Raw genomic sequence first — 19,908 nt, forward strand, 5'->3', positions numbered from 1 at the left:
CCAGGCTGACCTCTGCCCTGGGACTCAGGCTAGAACTTGTATTTTACCCTATGACAGGTGGTGGTTGGATTTTGGTGTTAGATCAGCTGTGTTGTGGACTGACTGGGATTTTCTGCACTAACTTTTAATCTAATTGTTACTTGGTTCCATTGATTGTTTCAGCTCTTTCATAAGCAGCTGGAGGAACCACTTCCCCAACTAAATCTTGGGTCTAAGTATGAAACATGAAAGTGAAATCACACCGCACAAGGCTGCACATCCACTCACTTCTGCCTCTGCTCTCAGAAGCACATGAGGGTGGGATTCCTAGGAGCTCACTTTGAAAACTGCTTATTAACATGACTGTTTACTTTCAGAGCACAACCTAGTCTTAAACTTGAGCTTGCCTACGTATATATCATAAATTACTTAAAATTTGCTGGGATTAGTGTGTATATATGGGCCATATATGAAGCCAGCTGTAGGAGAAAGCAGAATGGACAGATACTTACCTGATGTGATTTGATGGGTTGTTGAGAAATTCCATGATGAAAATCCACAACCTCATTCATTTCTGAAATTCCATAGTCAGTAATGCATTTTATTTCACTGTTAAGCACCTGCCTTTCCTGAAGCTTTTTTTTCTTTTTTAATAAAAATATCCTCATGAAGGATATCCATTAAGTTATTGCAACCTTGGAGCTGATCCTTTTGCTTTCCTGCTTGATTAAACATCTTGGGTTAATGAATCCTCAAAAGGACAGATAGAAGGAAGGAAACAGCCATATCCGTACATCACAGTTTTGTCTAGGACTGGCCCTGACTCTGTATGCATTTGTAAAACACGTGTGGCAATAGCTCTTGTATTTAACTGGCAGACATCTTGCTTCCTCCTTTGGATGCAGGTAGTTCTGAGGTATTTGAAGAGAGGGCATCTCAAAAGGAAATTTTACTCTTTTAAATATTCTTTTAGTACCAAAATATATTTTATTATTGTATCATGGTGGAGATGTATGTGCCTATATATACTAACGGGGATTTCCCCCTAAGTATGAGTTATTTAAAAGAGATAAGAGAATCAGAAACTCAAGTCAGAAACAGTATATGTATATACATATTATCTATAACTTGTTCCTGTTGGACAACAAAATAATAAATTATGGGCATTTCTTATTTTTTAAATCTTAACAACAAAATATTGCAAAACATGGTTCATTCATTTACTCAACAAACATTCATAGAGTACATACCATGTGCTACTTGGTTTCAGCAGAAAAAATCAGTCATCAGGGAATATTTAAGGTTGTCCAGTTAACTGAGGAGGGAAGGTAGAGAAGGGTGGAGTGCTGGATGGGGAAGAATGAAAGAAGGAGGATAAGAGAGAAAGGATGGATGGAAGGAAGTCCTTAACACATGTTTTGTTGTTTTCAATTACACTCGTGTTATCTAGTTCAATGTTCTTTGTTTATATAATAATTAGCCATTTGCCGCTTTTATTTTTTCTGGTGTACTATAATTTGAAATCAGTTTTAACTTGTTTTTGTATTTGTTTCTTTTCAGTATCAAAGAACTTGTGTGGATTAGCTTGCTATATACATCCAAGATTTGAAGAACTGAAAAAAAAATCAGTATTAAACCTACTTTTTAAAAAGGTAAGTGAAGTAACTTCTGGTCATGGTTCATTTCAGACCTCTCTAAAGCCTGCAATTTCCCCTAGAGTATGTGAATTTTTTTCCAGAAGTAGAATTACTTGACTCTAGTGAGTCTACTAATTAAGTCTAGGAGTGTTTGTATCCACTCCCCCTTTTAAAACCTGTAAATTCTAAGAGTAACATAGGTGGCTGTAGGATTTAGACATGGTGTGGCAGGCGATGAGCAAATCTTCATTTGGCACTGAGAAGGAAAATACACACCTTGTAGCACATAAAATAAAAAGTACAGCCCTCTTCTCGAGTCCTTTATCACTCTCCACCTCACAGACCATTTCACTACCTTATCTACACCAGTGAGAATTGCTGTTTGACCTATTAATGACCCAGTAGGCTTAGAATATGAGGTGTTGGTTTCTCACAAGCATATTTACCCACTTTCTCCCTATTTCTCTTTCTCAGTAATAATAACTACTATTTATTGAGCTTCTACCAAGTGACAAGCATTTGATTAATTCGATTCCATATTCATTTTACAAATAGTGTTTCTGAATGCTTGCCGTGTACCAGGCATGACCTGACACTACTTATTACCTTATCCTCATGGCACCCTTTCAGGGTAGGAGTTAACACTTCAGTGATCTGGATGAGAATGCAAGAGAGGTAAGGAGCGTGCTGATGGTCACCTAGCCAGTGAATGTGAACTGTCTGACTTTCTCTGATTTGCCATATCCTAAAGTGTGTTTAGATGCTCTTCCTGGCATGGATGTCAATAAAAGATTGGAACCTCCTGGATTGCGTTCATAAGAGTAATGTGTTCCTCATCCTTCTAAACCTTGGCTGGAGTCACAGAAAGCAAGGAAGTTAGAGGAACATCCTGTCACACAGCTTTGGTACCTGTGTGGGGAGCTAAGAGATCTGATGTCCAGTTCCAGTCCTTTCATGAATTTCCTCTGTGTCCATGAGCTACCTAATGTCCATGGGAAACAGTTGGTCTTATGCCAACCAAAGAGCAGGGACCAGATGCTCTCAAGGGTCCGTCTCAGTCAGCTCTTTGCTGAGGGACCTTATGCATGGAGGAAAGTGCATACGTCGCTAAGTGGATAGCTTGATGGAATAGTTGGTACAAAGTGGACACACTTCTGCAATCAGCACCTTGATTAATAGAAAATTACCAGCACCCCAAAGCCCTCCCCAACTCATGCTCCAGGAGCAACCAATATCCTGCCTTGTGATGCCTTTGTTTAGTTTGTTTTTATGAATAGAATCATACAGTGAATATTCTTTTGTGTCTACCTTGTTTTGCTTATTATATTTGTGAAATCTACAATATTGTATGCAATACTTTTTTTGCATTGTCTTTGCTCTAATACTGTTCAGTTGTATACCTATTTTACAGTTGCTGGACATGTACGTAGTCTCTTGCTTGGGCGTATTACTAATAGTGCTCCTATGAATGTGTTGTGCATATCTTTTTGTGATGATCGTATTTTGTTTGTTCAGGGACTAAAGTCATTTTGATTCGGTGGCCCTTTGAAATGATGTTGAACTTTAGGTAGCCAAGTGATTTGTCTGCTTCAATGTGATGTTCCAAGGTGCTTACTCAACAGGATCAGATGAAGACGTTTTCGTAGATTACTATTGTAGGGTGTGGGCAGATGGAAGCCCTCTCTGATATGTGAGTGGTGTGGTGGGGCTTATTGTCCTGGCAGAGAAGGGTCTCAGTTGCATGGTACAGGAAGGGACTATGTGGGGGAAGAGGAAATAGATCCAGAAGAGAGATGTGTCTGGATTCCCATAGAAACTGTCAGGATATCTTAACAATCAGATCAAGAACCTGGAAAAGTAAGAGCCCCAGGGAAGACTGAGCTTATGAGACCTGATGTGTCTAGGGAGACGAATAGAGAAAGAAAAATGGAGGCAGGCCTGAGCTCAGAAGGAGCTCTCAAAGAATTTTCTGAACAAATTCATTAAGCCTAACTTGTTTTAAGGAAGTTTTGAAAAACCAGTCCCTAAAAGTATGAATTTTGAGTCAAGAATGAACTTAAAAGTATGGAACTAGGAAAAAAATGTATTTTCCCAAACAAATACGGGATGTGAGCATGTGGACTTTGCCTTAAGGCCTTTCTGCATTCAGATCACAATTCCACCACGTTCTTGTCTCATGACCTCTCTGGGTCAGCGTCCACATCTGTAAAATGGGGATGGTAAAATGTCCACCCCTAAGATGCCCCCAAAATTTGCGGTAACAATTGACTACAATAGTGTTAGTAGTGTGCTTCAGGGCACATAGACCTGACACTAAAAATGATAGTCATTATATTTCTCATTCTTGTTACTAAGATTACCCGTTTGTATGTGATACTTTATGAGAGTTTTCAGATCATTTTTTAAAAATATGAGACTTCGGGTTTTTTGTTTTTTTTTTTTTTTTGAGACGGAGTTTCACTCTTGTTGCCCAGGCTGGAGTGCAATGACGCAATGTTGGCTCACGGCAACCTCTGCCTTCCAGTTCAAGCGATTCTCCTTCCTCAGCCTCCCAAGTAGGTGGGATTACAGGCATGAGCCACCATGCCTGGCCAATTTTGTATTTTTAATAGAGATGGGATTTCTCCATGTTGGTCAGGTTGGTCTATGAACTTCAGACCTCAGATAATCCATCTGCCTTGGCCTCCCAAGGTGCTGGGATTATCGGCATGAGCTGCCGCGCCCAGCCGAGACTTCAGTTTTTAATTTAAGTGTAGTGAATACTAACAAAAAAGATTTTTTCTACTTGCCTCACCTTAGACTGAAACTCAGAGGAAGGATGAAGGGAAACATTTGTCAATGTGTCCTTGGCATATCCCTCCCCAGGGTGAGTCAGTGAAGACACTCTTAGTTGTCTGAACTCATTTACTTAGTTCACAAAGAGACATGCGGAGCTGAGATTTGCAGAAAGGAAATTTGTAATTTCATACATTATACTCTATTTTTTCCCTCTTTTTTTTTTTTTAAATAAAAGACCGTCTTGGTTTGTTGCCCAGGCTGGAGTACAATGGTGCGATCCTTGCTCACTGCAGCCTTGAGCTCCTGGGCTCAAGTGATCCTCCCACTTGAGTCTCCTGAGTAGTTGGGACTACAGATGTGTGCCACCATGCCTGGCTGGTTTTTAAATTTTTTGTAGAGACAGAGTCTTGTTGTATTGCCGAGGCTGGTCTTGAACTCCTGTCTTCAAGTGATCTTCCCACCTTGACCTCCCACAGTGCTGAGATTGCAAGTGTGAGCCACTGCTCATGGCTATACTTCCAGTCTTAGGTGTTCTGGCAACTGGCAAATATATGAAATTTCATTTGCCTAGGAGTACAGGCAACATCCTAGTCTCTCCTCTGTGCCAGTGGTCCTTGAGTTCATGCATGACAGTGGTGAATGCTGTCTGGTTATACCACTTTTGAGGCTGAATGAACTCAGGCACAAGGTGGGAGCCCCTTGTCCAGCTTCATCTCTGTCTTCTCTTCATTAGGTCAAGGAAGGCTGTGGACAGAATGGTTAGCTGTTCACTCAAGCCTGCCTGTATCATCACTCCACCCTGTAGTGCAGTGGTTTGTAAGTAGACAATTTGTAGCCACTGAGATAATGTCATCCCCAAAGAAAAGCATCTACTATGGATTTATCCTTTGCACCATTTTCTCTGTACCCTTTTTGCAGTCTTTATCACTTTCATTATTATGTGGGGTTTGGGGCTTCCTATCTCCTAACTGTCTTTTGTGAACTAAACATTATTTTAGGCAATTTGTACTAAAATTCTAAAAATACTGCTTGGGGATGGCAGTCTTATTTGGAATTGTGTCACATGTTGTTTGTTTTGTCCTTAATTGGTTCATGATAACTTGGACAATATGTAAATGATCATGTTTTCATCATGTAACTCACAAAATGTTTTCCTTTCCATTTTTTTTCTTTCATGCTTTCTCCTTTTCCTACCAAATATCTGGGCTCACTTTTACCTTCAGATAGAGATTTAGTTGGGCTTTTAGAACTCTCTCTTCAAGCAGATGCTTTGTGTGTGTGCCTGTGTGTGTGTGTGTGTGTGTCTGTAGTTTGTGGGCTGTTAGAAGCTATTTGCTCATCTTGTCAAAGCCATAGCAGTCTTTTCATTCTCAGTTGCTTTGCTTTCTCCTCACCTCTTAGGAAATTGGCAGCCAATGACTTTGATTTTTTTTCCTCTATGAGACAGATATGCTGGTGTATAACTGTAGACAGAGGAAGAGTTTGCACATTTAGCAAACGATCAAATAAGTGGCGTGTGGATGTGTGTGTACATACATGCTGGCTCTATAACTGAACAAGTAGTGTTTTTTCTTTCAAGTCTCCATGCATTTATACATTTAATTAGGAGGTCTAAGTATCTATGATGGCTTTTAGATATGTAACCTCAACAGTTTTTTAAGAAGGGGGACAAGGGTCCAAGACAATTTTTACGCTTATTTAGTGGATGTGTGGTTTAATGTTATGGTCTTTTGGGGAAACCTGGGTTCTGACTCCATCGTTTCAGTGAGCCATGGTTTCCCATTGCTTCAGGAGTAGAGAAGTGGAGAAAGGCATTTCAATAGTTCTTAAATCTATTATTTAGCAGTAGCTCAAGGCTCTGTGCATCGTAACAAAGAAACGAGATTGGGTCTCCTGGGTGTGGGTCTGCATTCCTTCTGTACTGTAGCTGTTCTAGTCTTCTGGTCAAATCACAGCCCAGAGCTGCTACAGCCAAGAGGAGACTTAAATTAGGGATGTGCAATTTACAGCCACTGTAGCAGGATCCATTTAGTCCGTAGGCAGAAGATAACATGTGCTATCTCTGTAGAAATGATAGCAGCTTTCAGATGGAAATAGCCCTGAGAGTTTCTTGTGACTATTACCTTGAGCTGAGGTAATCCCTTACCAGTGGTGGAATCCTAAGTACAATACAACAGTTAATCATCTTCTGTGTTCTCATTTCAGGTTCAGAACACAAATTCTTACTGTTCCATCAGCTTTTCTTGTTCATTGTTTGTTTTTTACCTAATTCCTTTACTGTTTAGTAGTAGTTATATACTTAGCTTGACATAGTTAGGCTATTTGGTACTGTGATATTAAGATATTTTCAAGAAAAAGGTCATTAGCTGTCTTTCTGGACTATTCTGGGCATTTTGTACTCGTTTTAGATCTAACTCTTCTTTTTTTATTATTTTACTTTAGGTTCTTGGATACATGTGCAGAACATGCAGGTTTGTTACATAGGTATAAATGTACTGTATTGGTTTGCTGCACCTATCAACCCATCATCTAGGTTTTAAACCCCACATGTATTAGGTATTTGTTTTAATGCTTTCCCTCCCTGTTCACCCCCCACTCCATGAAGGCCCTGGTGTGTGATGTTCATGTCCCTGTGTCTATGTGTTCTGACTCTTCAACTCCAAATTATGAGTGAGAACATGCAATGTTTGGTTTTCTGTTTCTGTGTTAGTTTGCTGAGGCTGATGGTTTCAAGCTTCATCCATGTCCCTGCAAAGTACCTAAACTCATTCTTTTTTAATGGCTAAATAGTGTTCCATGGCATATATGTGCCACATATTCTTTTTTTTATTATTATACTTTAAGTTCTAGGGTACATGTGCACAACGTGCAGGTTTGTTACATATGTATACATGTGCCATGTTGGTGTGCTGCACCCATTAACTCATCATTTACATTAGGTATATCTCCTAATGCTATCCCTCCCCCCTCCCCCCTCCCCACAATAGGCCCCGGTGTGTGATGTTCCCCTTCCTGTGTCCAAGTGATCTCATTGTTCAGTTCCCACCTATGAGTGAGAACATGCGGTATTTGGTTTTCTGTTCTTGTGATAGTTTGCTGAGAATGATGGTTTCCAGCTGCATCCATGTCCCTACAAAGGACACGAACTCATCCTTTTTTATGGCTGCATAGTATTCCATGGTGTATATGTGCCACATTTTCTTAATCCAGCCTGTCACTGATGGACATTTGGGTTGATTCCAAGTCTTTGCTATTGTGAATAGTGCTGTAATAAACATACGTGTGCATGTGTCTTTATAGCAGCATGATTTATACTCCTTTGTATACCGAGTAATGGGATGGCTGGGTCAAATGGTATTTCTAGTTCTAGATCCTTGAGGAATCGCCACACTGTCTTCCACAATGGTTGAACTAGTTTACAGTCCCACCAACAGTGTAAAAGTGTTCCTATTTCTCCACATCCTCTCCAGCACCTGTTGTTTCCTGATTTTTTAATGATTGCCATTTTAACTGGTGTGAGACAGTATCTCATTGTGGTTTTGATTTGCATTTCTCTTCAGTGATGATGACCATTTTTTTATGTGTCTGTTGGCTGTATGAATGTCTTCTTTTGAGAAGTGACTGTTCATATCTTTTGCCCACTTTTTGATGGGGTTGTTTGTTTTTTTCTTGTAAATCTGTTTGAGTTCTTTGTAGGTTCTGGATATTAGCCCTTTGTCAGATGAGAAGATTGCAAAAATGTTCTCCCATTCTGTAGGTTGCCTGTTCACTCTGACGGTAGTTTCTTTTGCTGTGCAGAAGCTCTTTAGTTTAATTAGATCCCATTTGTCAATTTTGGCTTTTGTTGCTGTTGCTTTTGGTGTTTTAGACATGAAGTCCTTGCCCATGCCCATGTCCTGAATGGTATTACCTAGGTTTTCTTCTAGGGTTTTTATGGTATTAGGTCTAACATTTAAGTCTCTAATCCATCTTGAATTTATTTTCATATAAGGAGTAAGGAGAGGATCCAGTTTCAGCTTTCTACTTATGGCTAGCCAATTTTCCCAGCACCATTTATTAAATAGGGAATCCTTTCCCCATTTCTTGATTTTGTCAGGTTTGTCAAAGATCAGATGGCTGTAGATGTGTGGTATTATTTCTGAGGACTCTGTTCTATTCTATTGGTCTATATCTCTGTTTTGGTACCAGTACCATGCTGTTTTGGTTACTGTAGCCTTGTAGTATAGTTTGAAGTCAGGTAGTGTGATGCCTCCAGCTTTGTTCTTTTGGCTTAGGATTGTCTTGGCAATGAGGGGTCTTTTTTGGTTCCATAAGAACTTTAAAGCAGTTTTTTCCAATTCTGTGACAAAAGTCATTTGTAGCTTAATGGGGATGGCATTGAATCTATAAATTACCTTAGGCAGTGTGACCATTTTCGCAATATTGATTATTCCTATCCATGAGCATGGAATGTTCTTCCATTTGTTTGTGTCCTCTTTTATTTCACTGAGCAGTGGTTTGTAGTTCTCCTTGAAGAGGTCCTTTACATCCCTTGTAAGTTGGATTCCTAGGTATTTTATTCTCTTTGAAGCTATTGTGAATGGGAGTTCATTCCTGATTTGGCTCTCTGTTTGTCTGTTACTGGTGTGTAAGAATGCTTGTGATTTTTGCACACTGATTTTGTATCCTGAGACTTTGCTGAAGTTGTTTATCAGCTTAAGGAGATTTTGGGCTGAGACGATGGGGTTTTCTAAATATACAATCATGTCATCTGCAAACAGGGACAATTTGACTTCTTCTTTTCCTAACTGAATACCCTTTATTTCTTTCTCCTGCCTGATTGCCCTGGCCAGAACTTCCAACACTATGTTGAATAGGAGTGGTGAGAGAGGGCATCCCTGTCTTGTGCCAGTTTTCAAAGGGAATCCTTCCAGTTTTTGCCCATTCAGTATGATATTGGCTGTGGGTTTGTCTTAAATAGCTCTTATTATTTTGAGATATGTTCCATCAACACCGAATTTATTGAGAGTTTTTAGCATGAAGGGCTGCTGAATTTCGTCAAAGGCTTTTTCTTCATCTATTGAGATAATCATGTGGTTTCTGTCTTTGGTTCTGTTTATATGCCGGATTACGTTTATTGATTTGCGTATTTTGAACCAGCCTTGCCTCCCAGGGATGAAGCCCACTTGATCATGGTGGATAAGCTTTTTGATGTGCTGCTGGATTCGGTTTGCCAGTATTTTATTGAGGATTTTTGCATCGATGTTCATCAGGGGTATTGGTCTAAAATTCTCTTTTTTTGTTGTGTCTCTGCCAGGCTTTGGTATCAGGATGATGCTGGCCTCATAAAATGAGTTAGGGAGGATTCCCTCTTTTTGTATTGATTGGAATAGTTTCAGAAGGCATGGTACCTGCTCCTCTTTGTACCTCTGGTAGAATTCGACTGTGAATGTGTCTGGTCCTGGACTTTTTTTGGTTGGTAGGTTCTTAATGATTGCCTCAATTTCAGAGCCTGTTATTGGTCTATTCAGGGATTCACCTTCTTACTGGTTTGGTCTTGGGAGGGTGTATGTGTCCAGGAATTTATCCATTTCTTCTAGATTTTCTAGTTTATTTGCGTAGAGGTGTTTATAGTATTCTCTGATGGTAGTTTGTATCTCTGTGTGGTCGGTGATGATATCCCCTTTATCATTTTTTATTGCATCTGTTTGATTCTTCTCTCTTTTCTTCTTTATTAGTCTTGCTAGCAGTGTATCAATTTTGTTGATCTTTTCAAAAAACCAGCTCCTGGATTCACTGATTTTTTGGAGTGTTTTTGTGTCTCTATCACCTTCAGTTCTGCTCTGCTTTTAGTTATTTCTTGTCTTCTGCTAGCTTTTGAATGTGTTTGCTCTTGCTTCTCTAGTTCTTTTAATTGTGATGTTAGGGTGTCGATTTTAGATCTTTCTTGCTCTCTCTTGTGGGCATTTAGTGCTATAAATTTCCGTCTACATAGTGCTTTAAATGTGTCCCAGAGATTCTGGTGTGTTGTATCTTTGTTCACATTGGTTTCAAAGAACATCTTTATTTGTGCCTTCATTTCATTATGTGCCCAGTATTCATTCAGGAGCAGATTGTTCAGTTTCCATGTAGTTGAGCGGTTTGAGTGTGTTTCTTAATCCTGAGTTCTAGTTTGATTGCACTGTGGTCTGAGAGACAGTTTGTTATAATTTCTGTTTACATTTGCTGAGGAGTGCTTTACTTCCAACTATGCAGTCAATTTTGGAATAAGTGTGATATGGTGCTGAAAGGAATGTATATACTGTTAATTTGGGGTGGAGAGCTCTGTAGATGTCTATTAGGTCCACTTGGTACAAAGCTGAGTTGAATTCCTGGATATCCATGTTAACTTTCTGTCTTGTTGATCTGTCTAATGTTGACAGCGAGGTGTTAAAGTCTCCCACTATTATTGTGTAGGAGTCTAAGTCTCTTTGTAAGACTCTAAGGACTTGGTTTATGAATCTGGGTGCTCCTCTATTGGCTGCATATATATTTAGGATAGTTAGCTCTTCTTGTTGAATTGATCCCTTTACCATTATGTAATGGCCTACTTTGTCTCTTCTGATCTTTGTTGGTTTCAAGTCTGTTTTATCAGAGACTAGGATTGCAATCCCTGCTTTTTTTTTGTTTTCTGTTTGCTTGGTAGATCTTCCTCCATCCCTTTATTTTGAGCCTGTGTGTGTCTCTGCACATGAGATGGGTCTCCTGAATACAGCACACTCTGTATTCAGATGGGTCTTGACTCTATCCAATTTGCCAGTCTGTGTCTTTTAATGGGAGCATTTAGCCCATTTACATTTATGGTTAATATTGTTACATGTAAATTTGATCTTGTCATTATGATGTTAGCTGGTTATTTTGCTGGTTAGTTTTTGCAGTTTCTTCCTAGCATTGATGGACTTTACAATTTGGCATGTTTTTGCAGTGGCTGGTGTCAGTTGTTCCTCTCCATGTTTAGTGGTTCCTTCAGGAGCTCTTGTAAGACAGGCCTGGTGGTGACAAAATCTCTCAGCATTTGCTTGTCTGTAAAGGATTTTCTTTCTCCTTCACTTATGCAGCTTAGTTTGGCTGGATATGAAATTCTGGGTTGAAAATTCTTTTCTTTAAGAATGTTGAATATTGGCTCCCACTCTCTTCTGGCTTGTAGAGTTTCTACCGAGAGATCTGCTGTTAGTCTGATGGGCTTCCCTTTGTGGGTAACCCGACCTTTCTCTCTGGCTGCCCTTAACATTTTTTCCTTAAGTTCAACTTTGGTGAATCTGACAATTATGTGTCTTAGAGTTGCTCTTCTCAAGGAGTATCTTTGTGGCGTTCTTTGTATTTCCTGAATTTGAATGTTGGCCTGCCTTGCTAGGTTGGGGTAGTCCTCCTGGATAATATCCTGAAGAGTGTTTTCCAACTTGGTTTCATTCTCCCCATCACTTTCAGGAACATCAATCAGATGTAGATTTGGTCTTTTCACAAAGTCCCATATTTCTTGGAGGCTTTGTTCATTTCTTTCTACTCTTTTTTCTCTAAACTTTTCTTCTTGCTTCATTTCATTCATTTGATCTTCAGTCACTGATACCCTTTCTTCCAGTTGATCGAATTGGCTACTGTAGCTTGTGCACGTGTCATGTAGTTCTTGTGCCAGGGTTTTCACCCCATCACGTCATTTAAGGCCTTCTCTATGCTGTTTATTCTAGTTAACCATTCATCTAATCTTTTTTCAACGTTTTTTGCGTGTTTGCAATGGGTTCAAACATCCTCTTTTAGCTCGGAGAAGTTTGTTATTACCGATCATCTGAAGTCTTCTCTCAACTCGTGGAAATCATTCTCCATCCAGCTTTGTTCCATTGCTGGCAAGGAGCTGCATTCCTTTGGAGGAGAAGAGGCGCTCTGATTTTTAGAATTTTCAGCTTTGATGCTCTGGTTTCTCCCCATCTTTGTGGTCATATCTACCTTTGGTCTTTGATGATGGTGACGTACAGATGGGGTTTTGGTGTGGGTGTCCTTTCTATTTGTTAGTTTTCCTTATAACAGTCATGACCCTCAGCTGCAGGTCTATTGGAGTTTGCTGGAGGTCCACTCCAGACCCTGTTTGCCTGGGTATCACCAGCAGAGGCTGCAGAACCACAAATGTTGCAGAATGGCAAATGTTGCTGCCTAATTGTTACTCTGGAAGCTTTGCCTCAGAGGGGCACCCGGCCCTATGAGGTGTCAGTCGGCCCCTACTGAGAGGTGCCTCCCAGTTAGGCTACTCGGGGGTCAGGGACCCACTTGAGGAGGCAGTCTGTCCATTCTCAGATCTCAAACTCCATGCTGGGAGAACCACTACTCTCTTCAAAGCTGTCAGATAGGTACGTTTAAGTCTGCAGAAGTTTCTGCTGCCTTTTGTTCAGTTATGCCCCATAGCCATTTTCATGACACTGATTCTTCCTATCTATGAGCATGGATTTTTTTTTCCATTTGTTTGTGCCCTCTCTTATTTCCTTGAGCAGTGGTTTGTAGTTCTCCTTGAAGAGGTCCTTCATGTCCCTTGTAAGTTGTATTCCTAGGTATTTTATTTTCTTTTTAGCAATTGTGAATGAGAGTTCACTCATGGTTTGGTTTTCCACTTGTCTATTTTTGGTGTACAGGAATGCTTGTGGTTTTTGTACATTGATTTGCATCCTGAGACTTTGCTGAAATTGTTTACTACCTTAAGGAGTTTTTGGCCTGAGATGATGGGGTTTTCTAAATATGCAGTAATGTCATCTGCACACAGAGACATTTTGACTTCCTCTTTCCTATTTGAATATCCTTTATTTCTTTCTCTTGCCTGATTGCTCTGGCCAGAATTTCCAGTATTGTGTTGAATAGGAGTGGTAAGAGAGGGCATCCTTGTCTTGTGCCAGTTTTCAAAGGGAATGCTTCCATCTTTTGCCCATTCAGTATGATACTGGCTATGGATTTGTCATAAATAGCTCTTACTATTTTGAGATATGTTCCGTCAATACCTACTTTGTTGAGACTTTTTAGTTTGAAGTGGTGTTGAATTTTATCGAAGGCCTTTTCTGTATCTATTAAGATAATCATGTGGCTTTTGTCATTGGTTCTGTTTAAGTGATGGATTATGTTTATTGATTTGCATGTGTTGAACCAGCCTTGCATCCCAGGGATGAAGCCAACTGCATCATGGTGGATAAGCTTTTGATTTGCTGCTGGATTTGGTTTGCCAGTATTTTATGAGGATTTTTGCACTGATGTTCATCAGGGATATTGGCCTGAATTGTGTGTGTGTGTGTGTGTGTGTGTGTGTGTGTGTGTCTCCACCAGGTTTTGGTATCAGGATGATGCTGGCCTCATAAAATGAATCAGGGAGGAGTCCCTCATTTTCTATTGTTTGGAATGGTTTCAGAAGGAATGGTGCCAGCTCCTCTTTGTACCTTTGGTAGAATTTGGCTGTGAATCCATCTGGTCCTGGGCATTTTTAGTTGGTAGGCTATTAATTACTGCCTCAATTTTAAAACTTGTTATTGGTCTATTCAGGGATTTGACTTCTTCCTGGTTTAGTCTTGGGAGGGTGTAAGCGTCCAGGAATTCATCCATTTCTTCTAGATTTTCTAGTTTATTTGCGTAGAGGTGTTTATAGTATTCTCTGATGGTAGTTTGTATTTTTGTGGGATCAGTGGCAATATCCCCTTTCTCATTTTTTATTGTATCTATTTGATTGTTCTCTCTTTTCTTCTTTATTAGTCTGGCTAACTGTCTATCTATTTTGTTAATCTTTTCAAAAAGCCAGTTCCTTGAGGCTATGATTTTGAGACTAGCTTGGCCAACATGGTGAAACCCTGTCTTTACTAAAAATATTAAAATTAGCCTGTGTGATTGCGCATGCCTGTAGTCCCAACTACTTGGGACACTGAGGCATGAGAATCACTTGAACCCAGGAGGTTGTGGTGAGCAGAGATCATGCCACTGCACCCCAGCCTAGGCCACAGAGTGAGACTCTGTCTCAACAACAACAAAAGACTATATAGAGCACACTCTCACTCTCAGAAGTCCCCCAGAATGCACAATACATTATATGGTGACTATGCCTGTTCTTGTTAGGTTAGAAGAAGTAGAGCAATCTGTCACTGCTCAAAATAAAAGAAAACGTCAAAACAATTTGAAGAAATTATTAGTATTATAAGTGTCAGGCTGTTCTTGATTTGTGAGAAACAGAAATGTACTGTGTTTTGAAGGTAAACATGAGATATTCAGGCTTTGAAACTTGCAAACATTTCAAAGGACAGAGGACCTACCTCTCCATTTGGCAAAAATTATTCTTTTTAATCTCAGCAAAGCTAGATAAACTCCTGAAATCTTACATGTTCTGGAAAATTACCTAGATGCTAGTCTGCTTTCAACTGAACCAATTTGGCTTTTTATAGTTAGGACTTGAAGGATGAATATTTATCAATCTATGAGACTTAAAATTCTTTTCAGCCAGCTGTGAACCCAAAGGCAGGTGCCAGGATCAATGAATGAATCTGGATTAAAGAATTTGCCCAGTTTATATCACTTGAGAAATCAAATTATTATCTAAGTTTTGTTTAGAGTAAATGTTTAATGTTTTAAATATATATATACACACATACATATATATACCTCATAAGCTATTACTGTCATACAAATATAGCAGATGTAATACTTTAATAGAGATCTGTGCTACCTACTTACTGAGCTTTTCTTTATATTTTCCCCATCTTTACTTTCTCATTCTCTCTCTTTCTTCTTGGACAAATTGAAAGTAAGTTGCAGATATCATGACACTTCTAGCCTTAAATATCTAAATTTCCTAAGAACCGAGGACATTCTCCTACATAGACATTATATTCTCATTATGCCCAGCAAATATTCGATCATATTATCTAATGTACAGTTCACATTCAGAAAAAGAAATGCCCTTTACCATAGTTTTTGTTTTGCTTTTGGTTTTGATCAAAGATTTCATCAAAAATGGCTCACGCCTGTAATCCCCGCACTTTGGGAGGCCGAGGTGTGTGAATCACCTGAGGTCAGGAGTTTGAGACCAGCCTGACCAACATGGAGAAACCCCGTCTCTACTAAAAATACAAAAAATTAGCCAGGTGTGGTGGCAGGTGCCTATAGTCCCAGCTACTCAGGAGGCTGAGGCAGGAGAATGGCATGAACCCGGGAGGTGGAGCTTGCAGTGAGCCGAGATTGCGCCGCTACACTCCAGCCTGGGCAACAGAGCAAGACTCTGTCTCAAAAAAAAAAAAAAAAAAAATTACAAAGAGCAATTGGTTGTCATGTTTCTTTCATCTCTTTTATGAGCTCTCTTGTCTCCCTGTCTTTTTTGTGTTTTCTTATTTTGTGTTTTATCATGTTAACATGTTTTAAAAGTCAAAGACAGTTGTCTGGTAAAATGTGCTATAGTCTAGATTCATCTAACTGTTGGTGTCCTCATAATTAGATTCAAATTAAACATTGCTAGCAAGTGTACATTGCTGCTCTTCAGAAGGTGCATGATATTAGCTAGGTTAAGTTTAATCTCTTGGCTAAGTTGGTGTTGACCAGACCTCTCCATTGTAAAGGTGCCTAATCCTCTTCATGACTAGGAAGGCACCTGCGGGGTCATCTTAGAGACTATGTGCATGTTTTTTTCCCTGACAGTGATTCACTGAATGTTTTTAGCATCTATTTTTGATCCTTATATGAATCAATTATTACATTGCTGGTTGAAATATGGTACTAACTTGGTTTCTAAAGTCATTTTAATGAAGAAAAATTCTCCTTTCCATCCCCATGCCCTGCTTGAGGAAAATCTTGGCCCCAAAGATGCATGACAGAAGGATCGATGAAAGTGAAACTTGAAAACGACTATCCGAACACACATTAACTATGAAGATGTTTGAAGGGTTTTCTTTTCCTTTCTGAGTGGGTATGTGGGAAACCTCTACCCTAGGGTGAGAGCTCTTTCTTTTAGAGATTTGTACTTAAATTAATCTTTACTCATGCAGATGAGGGAAAACTAAATAAATTGCCATTCTGATTTTCTTTTGGACTGAGAGAATTCAGTAGTAATGAGATGAATTTTCTTTCAATGCCACAATCTGAAAAGCTATGGTGTATAACATACCATTTGAAAATGTCTTAGAAATAGTTCTTTATAAAGCATATTATATTGAAATCAAATGGGCATTAAAACCATGGAATTCCTTTGAAAGGTGGGATAAAGCCGAAATTGTTTTGTCCTGGTACTTCTTGATCTAGGCTAATAATCCTTTGGGGGAATTTATCCTGAGGCTTTTTACTCATTCTGCTCATGACTGGCTCACTCAGTGAGTGTTATCTGATGAAGATCTTATTTCACTTCTGAAAGCACAGCGTTGTTCTATTTGTTTGAGGTATTAGTAGGTGGCAGGAAAAGATTGACTCCAGGCATTGCAATATAAAACCCACCCATTCATCTTGAAATTGGAGATTGTCCTGTATGCTATATAAGTTCTCCTACTTGCAATTTATAATGAGGAGATATATTTTTGAAGCAATTAACTGTTCCTTTTAAGTCAACAAAATTGTTCCTTATTATTGGAGTAAGGACTTTAGCACTCTCTAGGAAATCATTTATAATTTGCTTTATTTTTCTTTTGTTTCATAAGAGGATTTTAGACACTCTTCTTGTGGCCAGTTAGACTTGGACCCATGCATCCTCTTGAGCCGTGAATTTGCTAGTCTCAATCTCCTGGGCTCAAGTGATCCTTGAGTCTTGGCCTCCCAAAGTGCTGAGATTATAGACATGAGCCACTGTGCCTGGCTGATAACATATTTGAAACTATAATGAAGAGATACTGAGATATTTCTTATTTTAAAATACTTTGTCCTGCTTTCTAATATATAGCATGACACTCAACCTCAAAGGGCATGGAAGGCTTACTTTATTGTAAAGGCTTGAGGGGACATTGCTTAAATTTTAGGGACAGGTTCATACCTGCCAAGCAGGTTTATAAAACACTGATGAATAAACACAAGTTTGTCAGAAATCTTACTAAAGAACAGTGCATCTTAGTCCGTGTAGACAGTCTTCTAAAGTATTTTGGTGGAGTTTGTCCTAGAGCTTAATTACCAGAGTAAGAATTAAAATAAGAAAACTGGTTGCAAGTCTCTTGAGAGTAAGAGATGTCCTCTTTCTTTCAGGCCTATCACAGCGTCTAGTCTAAAGCAACAGTAACGCTCCAGGCATATTTGTTCAATTAAATTTTCAATTTAGTTTCTGAATTCCTTTAGTCTTAATAGATTTCTCAATTGACAGGTGGCCATCTCGCTTGACTTCTACTTGATGGCCATGTTCTCTTCTTGTCTGCCTCCCTTTTCATTCCTATTTCTGACCTGTCCAGTCACTTTTGACTTAAAGAATAGCAACTCTTTAAGCTGTTGTATTTGACTTTTTAAAAATTATATAGACAGGATGTATTAAGAACATATAAAGAATTACATAAAGTCAGAGAGCTAGGTTACTCAGTACTAAACACCATGTTAGGATTTTGTTTTTCTGTTGTTGTTTTTTCTTGAGACAGAGTCTCGTTCCGTCGCCCAGGCTGGAGTGCAATGGTGCTATCTCAGCTCACTGCAGCCTCTGCCTCCTGGGTACAAATGATCCTCCTGCCTCAGCCTCCCAGGTGTCTGGGATTACAGGCACCTGCCACCACACACACATGGCTAATTTTTGTATTTTTAGTAGAGACAACATTTCACCATGTTGCCCAGACTGGTCTCAAACTCCTGACCTCAAATGATCTACCCACCTCGGCCTCTCAAATGCTGGGATTACAGGTGTGAGCCACTGCACCTGGCACACTGTGTTAGGATTTGCAATGAAAAGGAACTAAGACCTAGTACTTGTCCTTGAGAGCTCACAGTCTACAGGTAAAATAGATCTATAAAGAGGACTGAAAAGTACAGGTCGTGGCAAGAAAGTGGCAGGGCAGGGACTAGGGGGCAGCTAAAGGAGGGTCATGATCCTGTTCTGAGGGATCAGTATTATCCCATAGTAACTCTAGAGCAGGATCTTTAAGGATGAGTTTCCCAGGCAGTCAGGGAATGCAGAGGGAAATCCCTATGGTTTTTTGTGTTGGCTACAGTGAGGAGCAAGAGGGTCCCCTTGGGGAACTTGGTAAGTATAGATTTTAAGATTTGGGAGAAGAGAAGGGCAAGGTGTGGCAGATGTTACTAGATGTGCTAGACATGCCAAGTTTGGGAAGGAGGCATATGGGTTGGATCTAGACGGAAGTGGATGGAAGTTGGGGAACGGGTGTGGTGATAGGACTCTAAATCTTGGTGAAGTCAAAGAGCAGGCAAGGGTGGAGGAGTGTGTTCAAGTGAGTTGTGGGTTAGGCAGGTGTTCTCAGGGAGGCAGAAGAAGTGAGAGGTCTCAGGGTGTGACCTTGAGTGTATATTCCTAAAAGGCCCCTATTTTTTTTTTTATCTCCTCCCTCCTACTGTACTGCCTTTCCTGGGCCATATTCACCACACCATCTTTCACATGCATTATTAACCAGTCAAGATCTCATACCTCCATTCCATACTAATTAAAGTCAGTTAAAGTCCTCCACCTTAAATAATCTCATTTATAACTTAAAGAATCTCATATAGGAAACCTTTTACAACCAACCTCCCCATGCTGAATGGGTTATTTTTTTCATTAGAACTCAGTATTTACTCACTACAGAGTATTATAACTCATACCCTTTATAATCATATGTTTGCCTAACTTTATGTCTTAAATAAGTTGCTTGAGCCTAAAGAGTGAGGGGTTTTTTTTTGTTTTGTTTTTTTGTTTTTTTGCAAGCTAGAAAAGTATCTGGCACTCCTATTTGCTAAATATTTGTAGAAGGAAGGAAGAAGAGAGGAAGGAGAGGGATAGGGAATTGAAATTGAGGAAAGGAAGGAATTTGAAACTGAGGAGTCATATGCTTTGCCACATAAACTCTGAAGGTCACACAGGATGGTAGTGCCAGCAGAAGAAGGAGGACGTTGAGTGAACCTGTGGTTGAATGAGGAGGATGGTAGAGATGCTGGGGAGGTAAGAGTCAGGACAAGAAGGCTGAGGGCAGCCTTCCTCAAAGAAGTTGACATTTAGTGGAACGTTCAATGACAATTGCAAAGGAGTTTCAGAGGGCAGAATGGAATGGGTTGGGAGAGGACTTGGTTAAGATTTGCTGAAAACCCTGAATTTTTGGTAAATACTGCTCTGTGTGGGAAATGTTGCAACAAGAATTGACTCTTAATTAACTCTCATTCTTAGATATCCCTTGAACAAGTTTTCTGGAGAGTTCCTCAGGAGAATGTCTACTTGCAACAACAGTAATAATATTTATCAAGTGCTTGTGTTACCTCATAAACTCTCACACTAACCCTGTGAAGTATGTATTATTATCTTCCACATCTTTTGAACGAGGACAGCTAGACTTAGAGTGGTGAAGTAGTGTTCACAGTCCTCACATTGCTCCTAAGTGGGCCACTACTA

General features: G+C 39.6%; 1 pseudogene; it reads left to right on the forward strand.

Annotated features, from left to right (window-relative positions):
* The window catches only part of LOC102125478 (liprin-beta-1-like), a 110,602-nt pseudogene that overhangs the window by 30,944 nt on the left and 59,750 nt on the right, over positions 1 to 19,908 (forward strand).

The sequence above is a fragment of the Macaca fascicularis genome, chromosome 11 (genome assembly GCF_037993035.2).
Source record: "Macaca fascicularis isolate 582-1 chromosome 11, T2T-MFA8v1.1".
Lineage (NCBI taxonomy): Eukaryota > Metazoa > Chordata > Mammalia > Primates > Cercopithecidae > Macaca > Macaca fascicularis.